The following is a 19,336-nucleotide window of genomic DNA, read 5'->3' on the forward strand; positions in this document are numbered from 1 at the left end:
GGTTCAAAAAAGATAGCTGCATTAGATTTGCTGTTTCGGTTTGCATTTTTTGAGTTAAGATGAGTGATGTTAGTTGAAATTGGCTTAGTCAATTGAGTTTGTTTTGGTATTACTAACAGGTTCTTTATATGAAATGTGCTGCTTTTGTTTCTAAATATTAGATGTATCCAGTAACAACAAAGATTCCAATAATCTCTGTGCAGTTCACTCTAGAGTACCTTCAAAACATGTGAGATTAGGTGCCCAGGCTTATGGGGGGAAAATTTAGATAATGTGATCTTCTGTGCTTGGTACGACATTATTCAGAAACTTTCCTTCCTCGAAGTCTCCTCTGTTCACCTATTTTATTATAGTCAAAATTTCTCACCAAAATGACATGAAGGTGCATTATTGCTTTTAGTACTGTTTTCCTCAAAAATATATATTCAAAGCTCAGCACATACATTCCATACACTTATTAATTGCATGATTGATGAAACTGGAAGAGTAGGTTGTCAGCTAACAACCAGGAAGGAACCAATATTTAGAGGGTTGTTTAGGTATAAGATCAAGGGTATAAGATCAAGCTTGACCCTGTATTACTCCATCCTTTGGTTTATTGTATTTGGAAAAGAATAACTGTTTTGCTTCTTGGCAAATGCGTGTTGAAAACCATTATTATGGACGCTGAATCTATGCTCTTTTGCTAAAATCTCAAGTAAAAAACATTGTTTGGCCAATCCATATCTTATCCATTTGCCTTTTAATAGACTCTTCTACTGGAGACATTTTAATGAGATAGTGTGCTGGCAAGGCCCAATGTCAGGTACTAGAAGAAGTGCTTTGTTGTGCAGATGTCTTAAGAATTGCTCCAGAGGATGAAATATGACTGTGTTGACCTTTCAGCTATGAGCTTATTTGTCAGGATTCAAATAAGTTGAAAGGATCAAACCAAACAGTTTCCGTAGTCAGAGTGGGAATTGTGTTTCAGAGGTCAACAGTGAGGGCCACATCACAGATTCCATAGCATAGCCAATTGTTGGTACATATTAAAGTAGCAGAGCTGCTTCTGCAGTCGGTGACACAATTAAAATTCTAATTTATTAATGTATACGGAGAGCTGGTCCAACCTGTCACTCACTGATTCAAATGACTGCCCATTCTTTTTTCACCCTTGCTCCTTGAGCTTTCGCATCCTTAAACTTACTCTTGAATATAACAGACCCTGGGAGCCCAGAGGCAAAATAAAGATGCAAGGTTTTTTAAAAAAAACAAAAACCTGACCACGAAAGAGAAGTTGTTAAGAAAAATCATATAATTGAATACAGATTTTCCTCATATTACTAGATAGTAAGATCTAGTGAATAACACTGTTTGCTTCGACTTTGCCAATAGTCTGTTGTCATATTTGGTTTAAAATTAGTGACATAATTTTCAATTTGATTTAGTCTTAAAACCAAAGTAGTTATTTTCACCTGTGAGCAAATGTACTTAAAGTGTTGCCCTTTTTTTAAAAAAAATATAATTGAACCTGTCCTCCAGGCCAGGACTAAAATGCCTGGAGCCCACTTGTTCAAGCTCAATTTCTCTCTCTCTCTCTCTCCCTCTCTCTCCCTCCCTCCCTCTCTCTCTCCCTCTCCCTCTCCCTCCTTCCCTCCCTCCCTCCCTCCCTCTGTGTGTTTCTGTGTGTGAGGCTTGCCATTTGCTCTTCTTCCTTTTTTTTGTCTGAGTCTGGAATTGTTCTTGTTTATTTACTGTTTTTATATTGTTGTATGGCTAGCCCCAGTGTCATTCATAGTTGGGCTACCTAAAACTGAAGTAACTTACAAAGTAATAATGTTTGCTGACAGCATTCTTCAGAGATAAAATCAGGACGTGTATATTCTGTTGTTAAATGTTATATGTGGTTTTTTCCTAAGATTTATAATATGATTTAGGATCTTTACATGTCAATCTTGGATACAATTCCTAGCCATGATTCTGTTTGTTTGTAAGATTGGAAGAAAACTAAAATGTTATACTTGATTGGGATACGTTTGTTAGGGAATGTAACACAACTTTCTGAGTCTCCTGCCCCCTGTACATCTGAACAGGAAAGTTGGACCATTTAGATAGCATATAATTTATGGTCACTAAAAGATATTGAAAAGCGAGGTCTCACTCTGTCTAATTTAATATCAGTAGGACATTGAGCAAATGGGCAAAACCTCAAGCATACAATTGGATAATTTCTCACATTCCTAACATTCTACTTCCTGACTGAAATTGTCAGAGCAATATATACATCAGGGCTATAGATATATCTTTCATTGATTCTGACATCATAAAATTTGCTTTAATATCTTCTGGTAAAGAAGATACGCTTGACCTTGTTTGTTGCTGAAAATACGTTCCATTGCGTTTAATATAATGTATTAGTATTTTCTTAAGAGGTGACTTGTTCTTATGATTTGCTTTTCATCCAAATCAATATATAGTAATTAATATATAACTATTTGCCTCTGATGTCAGAGAGCAATAGCACAATACATTATTACATATGGAATTAATTTATTTTAATGTTAATATTAAAATTAATTTTAATACCCAGAAATTAGAAAGATAAAGAAAGAAAAAAACTGCAAAAACAAAGTTAATAAAAACTATGAACTTTATGTATACACTAATTCTTCCTAAGGAAGGCTTATAGAAGTGGGAATAATTATTTTACTTTAATTTGGATTACTCTTGACATTTAAATTTTCACCTTGGTCCATGTGTATCTGCAATACCTACTGCCTCAAGGCAGGAAATTCAATAAATGACTTAAAATAGGAGGAAGACTCATATAGGAGAAATGAACATTATTTAGATCTTTAAAAGCATATGAAGCTGACTATACATGAATATACGGTAACACTTGAAGTGTTAATACCACTTTGTAATGCCTTGGTAAGGCTACACTTGGAATACTGTATCCACTTTTGGTCACCATGATGTAAAAAAGATGTTGAGACTCTAGAAAGAGTGCAAAGAAGAGCAACAAAGATGATCAGGGGACTGGAGGCTAAAACATATAAAGAACGGTTGCTGGAATTGGATCTGTCTAGTAGTTTAATTAAGAGAAGGATTAGGGGTGTCATGATAGCAGTGTTCCAATATCTCAGGGGTTGCCAGAAAGAAAAGGGAGTCGAGCTATTCTCCAAAGCACCTGAAGGCAGGACAGGAAGCAATGGTTGGAAACTAATTAAGGAGAGAAGCAACCTAGAACTAAGGAGAATTTTCCTGACAGAACAGTTGACCAGTGGAACAACCTGCTTACCAGAAGTCGTGAATCCTCCAACACTGGAGGTTTTTAAGAAGAGATTGGACAGCCATTTGTCTGAAATGGTATAGGGTTTCCTACCTGAGCAGGGGACTAGATGACTCCCAAGGTCCCTTCCAACTCTATTATTATTATTATTATTCTTTTATTCATTAAACATGAACCTCAGTCAACTGAGCATTCAAATTGACTGGCGCTGATGGTTGACACAGGTTGCTGCCAGCACCTTAGTAAGGTACATCCTTAAAATATAAGATGTTCCGAGTAGCACAGTTTTTTGTAGCATTGCTGGAGTTATTGCAGGAAGCTGCAGTTTCTTGATGTATTTTGCAAAGTTTTTGGACATAGATCACAGTGGCCCGATGACAATGGGTTTCATCCATAATCATGAAGTTTTGATGGCCAGGTCGCTATATTTCGTAATTTTTCCCAGCTCTTTTTCTTTGACTCTGGCATCTCCTGTTACAGCAATATCAATCAGCTGTACGCTTTAGTTCTCTACAACTGCGATATCTGGCGTATTGTGATCCAAATGGTGATCTGTCTTTATTCAAAAGTCCCGCAAGATCTTCACCCTCTCATTCTCAACAAGTTTTTCCACTGTATGTTCCCATGACTTTTCGGACACAGGCAAGTCATATTTTTTACACAATGCCCAGTGGATTAATTTAGCAACTCGGTCATGTCTAGCTTTATAATCAGTTGGTGTGATTTTGCTGCACTCACATATTAGATGTGAAACAGTTTCAACTTCGTCGTTGCAAAGTCGGCAATTTGGATGGTCAGTGGATTTTTGTATCTTTGCTTTCATGGCATTAGTTTGTACTGCTTGTTCTTGAGCAGTCAGTATTAAGCCTTCCATTTCTTTCTTGATGGTTCCCATCTTAAGCCATGCCCATGTCAAGTTGTCATCACATTTTCCTTCAATGTTTTTCAAACATTATCATCATCATCGTCATAATCACAAAAAACCAGAATTGGATTGGTTTTCCCCCCCTTCTTTTTCTTGTACTTTTATTCCACTGATTCGAAAGTCAAGGAAAAACTCTTGCACTTGAAGGGAATATGAGTGGAAGGAAACGCTAGAGAAGAAAGAAAGGTTAGAGAATAACCCAAATAAAATAAACTTTAAATGAGCATTTGTACCTAATTTGAGTCAATATTTTATTCTATTGTGCTGAAGTGCCAAGGAGCTTATTGATAGCTGCTGAACAACTGCAATTGTCTTTTAAGGGCAGGGAGTCATTGAGGTTTGTTGGGGAGGAAGAACCTCAAGATATGCCATCAGAAGTTAGTTTTGGCAGGAACAAACAGGCCTTCCCTCTAGAATAATAACATGAGAACAAAGCAAGCAGAAAGAACGTGCTATTCAGAGCCATGGAGTGTTCAAATAAGGGGATCAAGCAGAGTTCTTGCCCTATCAACAAACAAGGAATACCATCCAATAGCACCAGAACTTTAATGAGAAGAGGATGTAAGAGAAGAGATAGAACACAGTGCTTGAAAGTATGACCTGTAGTGTTTTGTGAAGGGCCCCACCCTTGCAGACTCAGTGTTTATGGTCTGGCCCCAAGGAATGAACATTGAGGCAATCACCCTCATGTTTTTAATAAAAATGGAATGATCAAGCAAAGGCTGAGATTATGTGGCTAGAAAAATTACAAAAGAAATTCACAAGCAAATGAAAGTACTTCACCACCATTTCTTAATTAATTGGAAAATCAGGATGCTACCTCACTATCAGATAAAATTCTGTGGTAACAAAACAGAAAATTCAGTCAGGGGATTAATGAACAGAACATTGCTGCAAGCATTGAAGATGTTCAAAAACAATGTAAGAGTCAAGATATTTGAAAGGGAAGATCTGAAATTCATGTCCTCAAAACCTTTCATTTCTTTTGGAAACGTATTAAATGACATTTCCCTATAAAGCTATAGTTTCTGGTTCGCAACTAAAAAAAATCAAGAAAAAGGGGCTTCCGGTTTCCCTCGCAGCCGCTATAGATGGCTGGAAGACTTGCTTTCTCTTCCCCATCCAGTTTCGCATTGCTGTGGGGCCCTGAAAAGGGCCAAAAGTCACCCCGAAGAGGCGACCAGCAAAGAGGGGCGCTCTCCGGATCATGGGAGAGCCTCAACTCTCATTAGACTTGGCGATCCCTCCAAACCAGTGGATGAAAGGACCGGCCATTATGGCTTGTCCCTAGACTGTGGACAGCTAAAGTCATATTTTCCACCTGGCAACTCCTAAAGCAGCGCGGAAGAGACTGGGTGAGATCTACCTCTTTTATACCCTAATTACTTTCTGTACCTCCTTAAGCTGAAAGAGAAGGAAGGGGGACTTTAGCCCTCCATCCAGAAAGAGCAGCGACTAAATACCCAGGGGTATTGAAAAAGTAACTGAATCCCAATTGGAACTTTATTTCTCAAAGCATGTGGACTGAAAGATTTTTTATTTCTTATTTTTCATTGTCTACTTCTGTTGGAAATCTGGATTCTTTCTTATGAAAAAAAAACTAAAAAGATTAAGACAACTTTGGGACTCAAAGAGAAAATTTAAAAGGAGCCTGGCTGACTGCCCAGAGAAATAGATAAGATACATAACCTTGAGAACTTTAAAACAACAGCTGTGAAAGCCTTTGTGTTCCCTAACTAAAAAAAAAATTCTCTCTTTTGGATTTTCTAAGTGTAAAGCGTTTAGCTTAAAATACCAATATGGAAGAAGACCAGGAACAAAATTTATTTATGGATGAAAATGAACAAACTCTCGCTATGTTGAAAACACTAATCCAAATTCTTACCACAACCAACAAAATACTAAGAAGCTATGGGAAGGAACAAGAAGGTAGCCCAGATATGAAAGCCCAAACATTGACCACAACTAAAGAACCATCTATACAAAATATAATAGAAAAAATGAAACATTCAAATACGATGACAGAAGAATCTACTATTCAACAAATATTGATATTTGAAAATCCAGAAAAGACATTGACAACTTGGAAAAAGGAAAAGGTTTCTTATACAACTCAGAAGGAACTAGAGGATCTAGAAAAAGAACAGTTGGATGAGAAGACAAACAATTCAGAACAACCACGTCGATATGGAAGAATAAAGAGACGACCCACTAGACCTACAAGTCCTCTCAAAAAAATGGCGACCAGATAATTTTGCCAATATCAATTAATATACATGTAATTATAAGGAGATTGGTTCGATGACCCAAAAACAAGGACAAGGAAGATGATTTGGCAAAGGAAAAAAGCCAAAATAAGACTCAAGAAGAATGGAGTTTCAACCATCTTATTGAAATCTGAATCAGAATGTACTCAAATAGATAAGATGTGTATGTTGAACACGACATTGTTATGAACTGAGATTAAAAAATGGTCATTAAAATTTAGCAGTATAAATACTAATAGCTAATTTGAATATTGATTTGTGCATAAAGGTCACGTAAAGGTGAATAATGTAGATAAGCTAAAAAATTATTGTTGAAAGTAATAAATAGGTTTATATGGAATGTTAAAAACAAAAATTATCAGTTTAAGTAAGAGATAGCAGATACAAAGAGGAAGAGAGGAAGTATTAAATATTGAAATAAAAAGACATTTTGATTACTACTTAAAAAAATCTGAAAACTAGCAAAAAGGAAAAATATCATATTTTATCCTTAATTTGTTGACATAGAGGGTGAGAGGTTAAGTCAACGGGATGTGTATTTTGAATATTAGATTTTGTGACGAATGGTGATAGATGAATTGGGAGTATATTAAAAATATTGGGAATGATACTCTAAATATCAAATGTTAAATCTAAATGTTAGTGGAAATTAAAATTGAAAAATTATTAGGTCATTGATTGTCTAAAAGATTGTTAAAACAATTAGAATATGTGTAAACTAAAAACTGGATATATATAAGCAAGTTATTTTCTATGTGATTGATAGGATAAAACTTGTCTTTAAATTTACAAATAGACAGTATATATGAAGGGAAAAAGAGAGGAAATGTTTATGGTACGATTTGAAATGTGTACTAATGATATCTGTATGTAATTGAATTACTATTACCCAGCCACCACGTTGCTTTTCAAATATGTGAATGTAATATTAGAAAATCAATAAAATTTGTAAAAAAAATCAAGAAAAAGACTAAGTGATTGGGAATTATATCTGCCACATCCTATGGTTGTACTGGAAATTTAGAAACATATTATTTGGATACTTATACATTTCCTGCAATAACTCCAGCCACGCAAAGAAAAAAAATTACTGGGGAAAACCAAAATTGTACTTCAAACCTTTAAAAAATGGCTAACAGTGTAATGTAGTTGAAGAATGCTGCTGGGGAATGGGACCAGGTGGAAAAAAATCATTGAATTGCCTTGAGAAATCAGTTTAATCACTTTTAAAAATCAAAACAATATATTAATAAATGAAAACATTACAAAATGCTTTCAAATATGTTGTTGCTCCCATTTTTAAAAACATTGCAATCAGTTACTAGTAAGCACAGAGCTGTCATCTTAAAGTATAAGCAGATTCATATGGATATTGGTAACACTTCAAAATCAACCGGATACAGATGAATACTTTGAATTATGAATGGGAATGCACTAGTAATCCTCTTTTTTTACTGTTATTTTTCTTGAGTGGTAATTGGTTCTTTTTGCTCATGTAAATACTATCCTTTCCCTTTACTTCAGAAATCCCAGGACAAAGTAACAGTGGGATCTTTTTTTTCCTTCCTGTCCAAAAGATGAATCCAGTTCCATATAGGTGTTTTTCCGTCAGCTGCTAGATATACCAGTCTGATCATCTTTTTGTCAGGTGTGGGTCCACAATGGGCTGACTAATAATTTGGAAAATAGTTATCAGCAAGGTCCTGCAATAATTTTACCTTGGGACCAAAATTCATCAATAGTTTTCATATTAATCTAGATAACAGGATTGGATTGCTTATCAGTTTGTGGATTAGACTAAATTGGGAAGTCAACACCGAGAATAACAAAACAAGATTGCAACCTAAAATGGAAGAGTTGAAAAAGTGGGCTGAGAGGAACAAGATGTCTCTCAAGAGGAAAAATAAAATAAAAATAATTGTTAGATTGAGGGAGAAAAAATTGGGAGAAATATACAAGATGGGGGATTAATGGTTTGGAAATACTCTTTATCTTAAGGGGTCTTGGGCATGGTCAATAACACCGTGCTGAACATGCGTCAGCAATTTGAGAATGGCTGCTAGATTGGCTAACAGAATTCTGGTCTGCATTAGAAGAAGCATTTTTATCACTGACTTATTGGTGGAATTAAAAAGCAGAGATGAAAGAAAGAAACAGATGGAAATTATGGACTTAAAAATGAATGATGATGACATTGAAAAAGACATGCTAATAGGGTTTAACATCTATGGAACCACTCATTCTGGGCGCTGCTACTAGTTTTCGTATGAGTCATATTCTAAGGATAGGTGTTAACTTCTGAAGAAGAATTTTTGCCACACCTTGAGCCATTGAGTGGGTGGCAGACAAAGTTAACAAATAAATAAATTACTGTAGCAGGCATTGTTAAGGCAAATCACACCTGTTTTATCTGCTCTCACAAGAAGCTGCCTGTTGAGTTCCTGCATGAATGAGTGCTTTGTACTTGTTTTTTTCACTGCAGGAGCTTTCCCCTGATGAGTAACTTGCACAGACAGACTAATGTAATCTTGTTTGATGTAAATAACTCTCAGTCTTCCACATTACTATTGGCATCAAGCTATGAGGACCAGCCAACCTACAAAATTCTAGGAGCATCATAATATCCACAAATTATAAAGAGCCTCAATAGAAGACCCAGCTTTAAAATGAAATTGGTATTGTGGTGATTGGAACACAGACACACACACACACACACACAGAGAGAGAGAGAGAGAGAGAGAGAGGTGTTTCTCTGTGCATGTGTGCATAGCAGCTGGACATTTACAATTCACTTTTGTATATCTATTTTCATATCTATAAAACTAGGTTATTTTCAAGTAAATTCATGAAAACAGATTGGTATTTATACCATTGTCCTGCTCTAAACATACCTTTGTATTTATTACAAAGATCATAAAAGAAGAAAACAAATGAAACATACTTCTCTGGTCAGAAATGTTTAAATTGCTGGCAAAATGACATCTGTAATTAAGAGTGCTTCTGCCATTTTTACCTAGTGGTTTACACCTACAGTGTTGAAAAAGAGAGTAACTCCCACCTTGCTAATTACCATTATCACTGAAATGGTAGGGTTTGAGTCATTAGTTCCATGTGCATTTAATTAGAGGAAGGCTGAAATTGGATTTAACTTATTACTTTTTCATGGATCACTTTCTTGTCATCACTTCAAATTGGATTGCAGCCCCAGGTAACTAATTATGAGAGCCACAGGATCAAGAGTGAAAAAAGGTAATTAAGAATAACACAGTTGGACCCTTGCTGATAGTCCACTTGTACTTTGGGGAAAAACAGAGAATATTTTGCAATATTATAGACTGCAGAGTTATGCAACATTACTAAGAATCATGGGAGCTTGACACCACCTATAGTGGTTTATATGATGTATGGCTGGGTTGAAGATCTTGTATCAACATGGTTCCACAATCAGTCCCTAATACCAAAATTAAACTTGTAAAAGCAACAGATTGGTGATAGGCATGAGGCATTTCAGCATTTGTAGTCAAGAATCCTGATGAGTATGCTTACATCAAAACTGTCAAAATTCATAAATGTTCTGTAATAGTATGTGGGAAAGACCTTTATCAGTTAGATCAGAGACAGCAGAGTCCATAGCTGAATATGGGGAGAGAAAAAGGCTCAGAAGAGGCTGTAAAGGTGACAGTGTAAGAATTGGTCATTCAGGATTCTAAGAATCAAGTTATTGTAGCTTTACAATGGCTGTCTTACCTTCTGGTCTACCTGGTAAGGCTGACAGTTCTCAGCTAAAAGGAATATAAATATAGAGGATATTCTGATATTCTGACTGAAAGTGTCCAGTCCTAGTCCATTGCAGTTCACTGATACCTAGGATATCAACGTGTAGTTGGTTCATTTTATTTTTCGCTGTGTTGTGCTTTTTCATGTCTGTGCTTCTTAGACACTGTAATTCTGTCTGCAGCTTCAGATTTTATTTTCCTGCATGGCAACATCACCAACTATTTTATTTTATTTTTTATTTTAATTCCATTTATATCCCGCCCTTCTCCGAAGACTCAGGGCGGCTTACAAGCTTAGCAGTAGCAGTAGCCTTCATTCTATGTATATGCCTGCTTATTAGGGCTTTCGCCCCCCCCCACAAGCGGCATTATTACAAAGTCAGCTTATTGCCCCCAACAATCTGGGTCCTCATTTTACCTACCTCGGAAGGATGGAAGGCTGAGTCAACCTTGAGCCTGGTGGGACTCGAACCTGCACTAACCTGCTCCACCAAGGCTAGACATCCTGAAGGCTTTAATTCAGTACTGCAAAAGATATTCAGCTTTTCCTCTTGAGTGCCATTTCAGAGGCCCATTATCTGGCATTATATCATTCAGTCACTTCATATGTTTTATCCATGTTGGGTTTTTTGGTAAAATACAGAGCATCTTAAAATTCTCTTTTTCCCACTCTGTGAAATGATCCCTTTATCATTGTCATAGTTTGTTATTAATTGTTAGTTGTTAGTTAATCAACCTTTTATTATAATCAAAGACCTGCATAGGAGAGAGGTGGGCTACAAGGAATGAAAAAGCATAAAAACTACAGCAAAATAAAATTACATAAAAAAGCAAAAAAAGAAAAAGAAAAATATTAAAACAGAAATCTGAAAAAGGGATGAAAACAATAAATGGACAAATGTGGCAAACTAAATCTATTGTAATACAAAGCACTAGATGCCCATTAAAACTGGTTTGTGGCACTGGTCATCTCCTGATGGATTTTACATACTATTGCACAGAATCTGGCCACAGTATATTAATATTAGGACAGATGTTTGAAGGAAGCAGGGAGGTATAAAATTGTCCTGTGTGCCCTGGATATTTATGCAAAAATGGTAAAATATGACTGATATGAATGTCTGTAATATAGGCACTGGAAAAGTTCATATTCTGTTGCTTTTACATGTCCAGAGTGCCAGGAAAATTGTCTCTGTGGATAAGGGATCTTCCTATATTAGCCAAGGACAGCTGAGGGACTGGTATGACATTGTGCCATGGTTCTGGGAGTTTGACACCACCTATTCCGGTGATTTGGTGTTTCAGGATTTGTTAGGCCATAAGGGAGGCAGAGTATGTATTGGGTTCATTGGTGATAAGGATTGGGAACCGGACTACTTCCATTTGAGGCTCAGTGTCCACTAATTAATGAGTCCTTTGAATTGATTGTATCTCATACTGAACAGAAGCCCTAGAGCAGGGGTGTCAAACTCAATTTCATTGAGGGCCGCATCAGCATTGCGGTTGCCCTCAGGGGGTCGGGTGGGTGTGGCCTGGGTGGGTGTGGCCTACTGGGTGGGCATGGCCAGCTCTACATCGTTCGCATCAAGGGTGCCTATGGGGGCCTGGGCAGGAGTGGGACAGATCTGAGGGTCTCTGGCAGAAGGAGGGTCTCTGGGCCAGGGCCAAGGCAGTGGGGGCCATTCCCTCACTGTTTCCAGGATGGCTTCGCGGGCCGCATGAAACCACTTTGCAGGCCAGATCTGGCCCCCGGGCCTTGTGTTTGACATGTCTGCCCTAGAGAGAGGTCCAAAGGTAAATTTTAGAATCATCTTTCATATTAGTGGGGCAAGACCAGAGGAAAAAGAGAAAGTCTAAGCCAGAAGTTGAGTATGGTTATCTATATCATGGCCTCTACATTCATGAGACCTATCTATAATCTCAGGGTAGCATTAGAAACAAATTTTGGCAGTTGGAAGGGCCAATCTGATGAATTTGGACTGAGCAAGTTCTAATGGTGCAAAATTACAGAAGGGGGCACTGTAAAGAAGTTGTGCTATTGGCTTGGCTTCAAATAATTTTGATACTGCAGAAATATAGTAGCCACCTCAGTCTTGAGGAATTTAAGAATGACTGATAAGCTCCTTTATGTATTTTCAGCAATGTACTCCCCATAGGATTTGCTATTGTTGTTAGAATGTAGAATTACTTCCAGATATTTGAAGCAGGAGATTTGCTCAGTCTTGTTGTTTGTTATCTATCCTCCAAGAGTGATTCTCGGGCTTTTTAGCAAATGCCATAATTTTGGTTTCTGATAACTGAACTCTAGCTGGTCTTCCTTGCAGTTCTGTTCTAATGCTCTTTTAGGACCAATTGGTATTTTTGAGAGTATTGCTGCATTGTCTGCGTAGAGTGAAACAGAGATACATCTTCTAGCTAGTTTTGGGAAGTAAAAGTTCATATTGAGATAGTGACCCATCATAGACTTGATATAAAAATTTATTAGGAGTGAGGCCAGTATGCAGTCCTGTTTTTATGCCTTTCTCAGTTCCAGTGATGCTGGTGAGATAGTCCTGAGAGTTAAATCTTACTTTGAGTTATATTTATTTATATTTATATTTATTAAATTTTTATACCGCCCTTCTCCCGAAGGACTCAGGGCGGTGTACAGGGCAATAAATATTAAAAACGAAGTACAAAAGTTAAAAAACAATTAAATATTATGCCCGATATAAACAGTAATTAAAAACCATGTTAAAACCCCAACCCTTGACCCATCAAACCAGGCCGGATTGCTCAAATAAATAAGTTTTTAGATCCCGCCGGAAGGAGCGAAGGTCGGGGCCATCCGGAGCTCGACCGGCAAGCGGTTCCACAGGTCTGGCGTGCCCACAGAGAACGCCCTCCCCCTAGGGGCCACCAATCGACATTCTTTGATCGGAGGCACCCTGAGTTGTGCCTCTTCATGCAGCATACTATTTAGTTCATATTAGATGAAGTAAGTGATAGTCAATCAAGGAAGGTTCCAGTTTTTTCCATATTTTGGCTCATGATAGGGAATCAAAAGCTGCTTTGTAGTCTATCAAGGTGACATAAAGGGAGAGAGTGTTGCAGAGGAGTATTTTTCAATGAGATGTTGGAGCACTAAGCACTGGTCAGTGATGGATTGTCCTTCCCTAAATCCAACTTGCTGTTCTGCTAGTTAGTATGTTTTCTTCTTCCAGTCAATCCTGGAGTTTCCCCCCCTTTTTGTATATAGGGTTATTTATTAATTATTTTTATTTATTTGTAACTCGAAGCGGCAAACGTATCAAACACATCTTCCCCACAACAACAACAATCCTGTGAGATGAGTTGGCTGAGAGACGGTAATGGGCCCAACATCACCCAACTGGCTTGCATGGCTAATGCAGGACTAGAACTCACAAGCTCCGGCTTTTTAATCTTGGTGCCTTAAGCACTTAGAGCAATTAGTCTTATGACCATATCAAAGAAAATAAAATAAAAGTAAAAAGTAGGATCTAATTCCACAGTTAAATGAATGAAAAAAGATACAATAATAATATACTTATGTGGTAAATGCAGAGAATCAGCATTGTCACTAAAATAGTCATCCAACATCTTTTAATATTGCTGCTATCTGATATATCTTCTTGCGTGCTGTAGCTAGGCAGCTGGGATGACTTTCATGTCTTGGGTGATCCTGTTAGGATTATATACTCTTAGTATACAACCTTGGGATTCTTCTGCTCATCCCTTCCATAAACACCTCCCTGCTATAATGAAGCAGCACAGCAGGACTTCATGGTGGCTAGATAGACAGTATTTATTCTGATGTGAACTACTGTTTCAAACACACAATTTTTAAAGGAAGATGTCTCAGTATTAAATATATTTATTTTATTGATAACTATCTCACTTCTAGTAGAATTACTCTTATCCTGCAGCGATCACTTTCTCCTTTTGATATATCAGAGCAATGGAACACTCAGTTTTCTCCATTTGCAACTTCCCATCTTATTGTTCTTGTTTGTTTGTTTGTTTGTTTCTATCCTGCTTTTATTATTTTCACAAACAACCCAAGGTGGTGAACATATCCAACACATTTTTCTCCTCCTATTTTCTCCACAATAACAATCCCAGTGAGGTGAGTTGGGATGAGAGAGAATGACTGGCCCAAAGTCACCCAGCTGGCTTTCATGCTCATTTAGATATTCAAACAAATTCTCATTACTTTTATTGTTCATCTCCTGGAGTAAAAGATCCAGTCATTCAGTAATTCACAGCTCTGTGCCTACTTACACATCTAAAAGTACAACTGGCAAGAGTTGAATTCTGAAAGAGTTAAAATAGGACAACCAATTTGCACTGTGCCTCTTTCTGTTTAGTAGTTTCAAAGGACTACAGATCTCATGCATTTTAATACTCTTCCCCCCAAACTTCACCAATCCTGAGTTCAGATCTCTCTTTATACCTTTGTAATAATAGCTCCTGGTGCTTTTCTACCAGTGTACCATGCCCTAAGCTGTTCACGTGTAAACTATACTTTTGGAAACTGAATTTTATTATGAATTGTATTGCTTTCTTTGATTCTGCTACTTTTCTGCAAGCTGCATAAAAATCTTTCTGAACAAACTTTTATCCCTGCGAACCTTTGTGAGAGTTTCATGTACTTCTGTTTGTCATAGTGTCCATTCAAAGTAATGCTTCCCATAAAGCTAATCATTAACACCATACTATACAATACAGGTAATCTTGCTTGGCGACCACAATGGTCACTACATGAAGCAGTCGCTAAACAAGGAATACTGTACTGATCAATGTTTAGTGAAAATATCCTGTCATTAACATGCTGATCTGTGATTTATTTATTGATTTGCTTATAGATAGTGTATTTTTACACAGGACATTAAATGTAGTGGGAAAGGGTTTAGATCCTGGTCTGTTGTTTTGTTCTCCCCTTCCCACAACCTCAGATAAAGGACTGTCTTTGAAGTCTGTGATGGAAAACATCATGAAGTCAATTAGAGAGCATTTATAAACAAAGGGATTACAGACAATCCTTCTGTCTTTTAGGCAATTGAGATAGTGTGAGTTTGAAAATTGGCAAGAGAGAGAAGGAAAGAGAAATAAAAATAGAAGGAAAGGGTGAAATCACACCTAGTAACTGGCTTTGTATTGCTTAGCTTTTGTTAGCTGTGATATCATAGACAAAATATTATAAACATACCATGGCTGTAGCATGCCCATGTTAAAAAAAAAAGTTCAGGAACTTTTATTAAGTTTGTTTTCCTTGTCATATTGTAAAAATTTATTATGTGTACTGTCTATATTAGAAGCAGATTTTAGCAATTCTGTCTAAGTGAAGTCATCCTGGTTATTTCCAGACTGTCTGTTTTTCTTTGTGAATAATTTTCATACATTGGATGACAATCATATTTAGAAGTGCTCCACATTTTTAAATAGCACGTTTCCCTTTTGAACCTTGGTAGAATATTCCAGCCTAACATGCATAAAAATATTTTCTTAGGGTGATTCTTCTAACCTTTTTTACATTACAGATAATATATTAAAGTGGAAACAGAAGTAACTCACAGGTCTCATTGTTCACCACCGCTGCCACACATACATTTCATCTTATTCTGTGATACATTACCCATCTCTTTAGAAATAATACTGAACTCAGTGGAACTGTATTTTGAATAAGCATGCATTGTCTTCATTAAAATGCAATCCACATAACAACAACAACAAAAGTTGGAAGGGACCTTGAAAGTCTTTTAGTCCACCCCCTGCTCAGGCAGGAAACCCTATACCATTTCAGACAAATGGCTGTCCAGTCTCTTCTTAAAAACTTCCAGTCTTGGAGCATTCACCACTTCTGGAGGCAGGTTGTTGTTCCACTGGTTAATTGTTCTAACAGTCATGAAGTTTCTCCTTAGTTCTAGTTTGCTTCTTTCCTTGATTAGTTTCCATCCATTGCTTCTTGTCCTGCCTTCAGGCGCTTTGGAGAATAGCTTGCTTCCCTCTTCTTTGTGGCAGCTCCTGAGATATTGGAACACTGCTATCATGTCACCCCTAGTCCTTCTCTTCATTAAACTAGACATACCTAATTCCAGCAACCGTTCCTTATATGTTTTAGCCTCCAGTCCCCTAATCATCTTTGTTGCTCTCCTCTGAACTTTTTCTAGAGTCTCAACATCTTTTTTACATCATGGTGACCAAAACTGGATGCAGTATTCCAAGTGTGGCCTTACCAAGGCATTGTAAAGTGGTATTAACACTTCACGTGATCTTGATTCTATCCCTCTGTTAATGTAGCCTTACACTGTGTTGGCTTTTTTTGGTAGCTGCAGCACACTGCTGGCTCATATTTAAGTGATTGTCCACTGGGACTCCAAGATCTCTCTTATTGTGATTCTGTGCCAGCCTGTGATCCTGGCAGCTGAGTCCGGGGAATCGGAGGAGGAGGAGGGGCCTGGGGAGCCATCAGAGTTGGAGAAAGGCTCTGATGAATTACCAGACTTACAAAGTGAGAAAGAACGTGGCCTCTCTACTCGTGGTCAAGCTGAAAGCCAGCTGGGCTGGGAGGCAGAGTCAGACTCGGAGGAAGCATAGCTGGAAGACCTCAGAGACGCTTGGAAACATAGACAGGTCACACGAGTAATTCAGAGGGAAGCAATAGGGCGACTCCAGGGGAGAAGGAGAAAGCAGTGAGAAGCCACGTCTTGTGGGCTGCATAACAAAAAGAAATACTGTGTCAAGAGATGATGGTCTGTTTATGTTACCAGTGAGTTATTTCCTGTTGGCTCGTGCTCTGTTTTGTTTGTGGACAAGGTTTGTAACTTCAACAAAGGGGTTTATTTATCCAGTCTATTGCTAAATTAGGGGTTGCCTTGTGAAGTAACAAGGCGTAGTAGGCTGGGACAGAACACTTCTCACAGTTACTACTTTTGAGCAAGGTTACCACCTATACCAGGGGTCGGCAACCTTAAACACTCAAAGAGCCACTTGGACCTGTTTCCCAGAGGGGGGGAAAAAACACTGGGAGCCACAAAATGTGTGCGCACACACGAGGAGGGGGGAAACTTGATTGAAGAATTTAATTAAAAACCTTACTTTTTCACCATTGAAGTTTCCATCCATTGCTTCTTGTCCTGCCTTCAGGTGCTTTGGAGAATAGCTTGACTCCCTCTTCTTTGTGGCAAGCCCTGAGATATTGGAACACTGCTATCATGTCACCCCAGTCCTTCTTTTAAATTAAACTTGACATACTCAATTCCAGCAACAATTCCTTATACAGGTGAAACTCAAAAAATTAGAATATCATGCAAAAGTTCATTTATTTCAGTAATGCAACTTAAAAGGGGAAACTAATATATGAGATAGACTCATTACATGCAAAGCAAGATAGTTCAAGCCGTGATTTGTCATAATTGTGATGATTATGGTGTACAGCTCATGAAAACCCCAAATCCACAATCTCAGTAAATTAGAATATTGTGAAAAGGTGCAATATTCTAGGCTCAAAGTGTCCCACTCTAATCAGCTAATTAAGCCATAACACCTGCAAAGGGTTCCTGAGCCTTTAAATGGTCTCTCAGTCTGGTTCAGTAGGAATCACAATCATGGGGAAGACTGCTGACCTGACAGTTGTGCAGAAAACCATCATTGACATCCTCCATAAGGAGGGAAAGCCTCAAAAGGTAATTGCAAAAGAAGTCGGATGTTCCCAAAGTGCTATATCAAAGCACATTAATAGAAAGTTATGTGGAAGGGAAAAGTGTGGAAGAAAAAGGTGCACAAGCAGCAGGGATGACAGCAGCCTGGAGAGGATTGTCAGGAAAAGGCCATTCAAAAGTGTTGGGGAATTTCACAAGGAGTGGACTGAGGCTGGGGTCAGTGCATCAAGAGCCACCACACACAGACGGATCCTGGACATGGGCTTCAAATGTCGTATTCCTCTTGTCAAGCCGCTCCTGAACAACAAACAACATCGGAAGCGTCTTACCTGGGCTAAAGAAAAACAGACCTCGTCTGTTGCTCAGTGGTCCAAAGTCCTCTTTTCTGATGAGAACAACTTTTGCATCTCATTTGGAAACCAAGGACCCAGAATCTGGAGGAAGAATGGAGAGGCACACACTGCAAGATGCTTGAAGTCCAGTGTGAAGTTTCCACAGTCTGTGTTGATTTGGGGAGCCATGTCATCTGCTGGTGTTGGTCCACTGTGCTTCATTAAGTCCAGGGTCAACGCAGCCGTCTACCAGGAGATTTTGGAGCACTTCATGCTTCCTTCTGCAGACGAGCTTTATGGGGATGCTAACTTCATTTTCCAGCAGGACTTGGCACCTGCCCACACTGCCAAAAGCACCAAAACCTGGTTCAATGACCATGGGATTACTGTGCTTGATTGGCCAGCAAACTCGCCTGACCTGAACCCCATAGAGAATCTATGGGGCATTGCCAAGAGAAAGGTGAGACACATGAGACCGAACAATGCAGGAGAGCTGAAGGCCGCTATTGAAGCATCTTGGTCTTCCATAACACCTCAGCAGTGCCACAGGCTGATAGCTTCCATGCCACGCCGCATTAAGGCAGTAATTGCTGCAAAAGGGGCCCAAACCAAGTACTGAGTACATATGCATGCTTATACTTTTCAGAGGTCCGATATTGTTCTATGTACACTCCTTGTTTTATTGATTGCATGTAATATTCTAATTTTCTGAGATTGTGGATTTGGGGTTTTCATGAGCTGTACGCCATAATCATCACAATTATGACAAATCACAGCTTGAACTATCTTGCTTTGCATGTAATGAGTCTATCTCATATATTAGTTTCCCCTTTTAAGTTGTGTTACTGAAATAAATGAACTTTTGCATGATAATCTAATTTTTTGAGTTTCACCTGTATATTTTAGCATCCAGTCCCCTAATCATCGTACCAAAAGGTAAGGTGGATTGATCTCACTAGGATTGTTTTAGTTGTTATTTTAGAAAACATGTGGTGAAAATGTTTAATTGGTATTCTCTTGCTTGAAATATTTAGTTATCTAATACAGTACATATTTAACAATGGGAAATTTCTCACCACCAAAAATGTAGTGTTTAAAGTCTAT

General features: G+C 38.0%; 1 protein-coding gene across 19 annotated transcripts in view; it reads left to right on the forward strand.

Moving 5' to 3' along the window:
• The window catches only part of FOXP1 (forkhead box P1), a 678,799-nt gene that overhangs the window by 503,251 nt on the left and 156,212 nt on the right, over positions 1-19,336 (forward strand). The window lies entirely within an intron of this gene.

The sequence above is a fragment of the Vipera berus genome (assembly GCF_964194415.1).
Source record: "Vipera berus genome assembly, chromosome: 2".
Taxonomy (NCBI): domain Eukaryota; kingdom Metazoa; phylum Chordata; class Lepidosauria; order Squamata; family Viperidae; genus Vipera; species Vipera berus.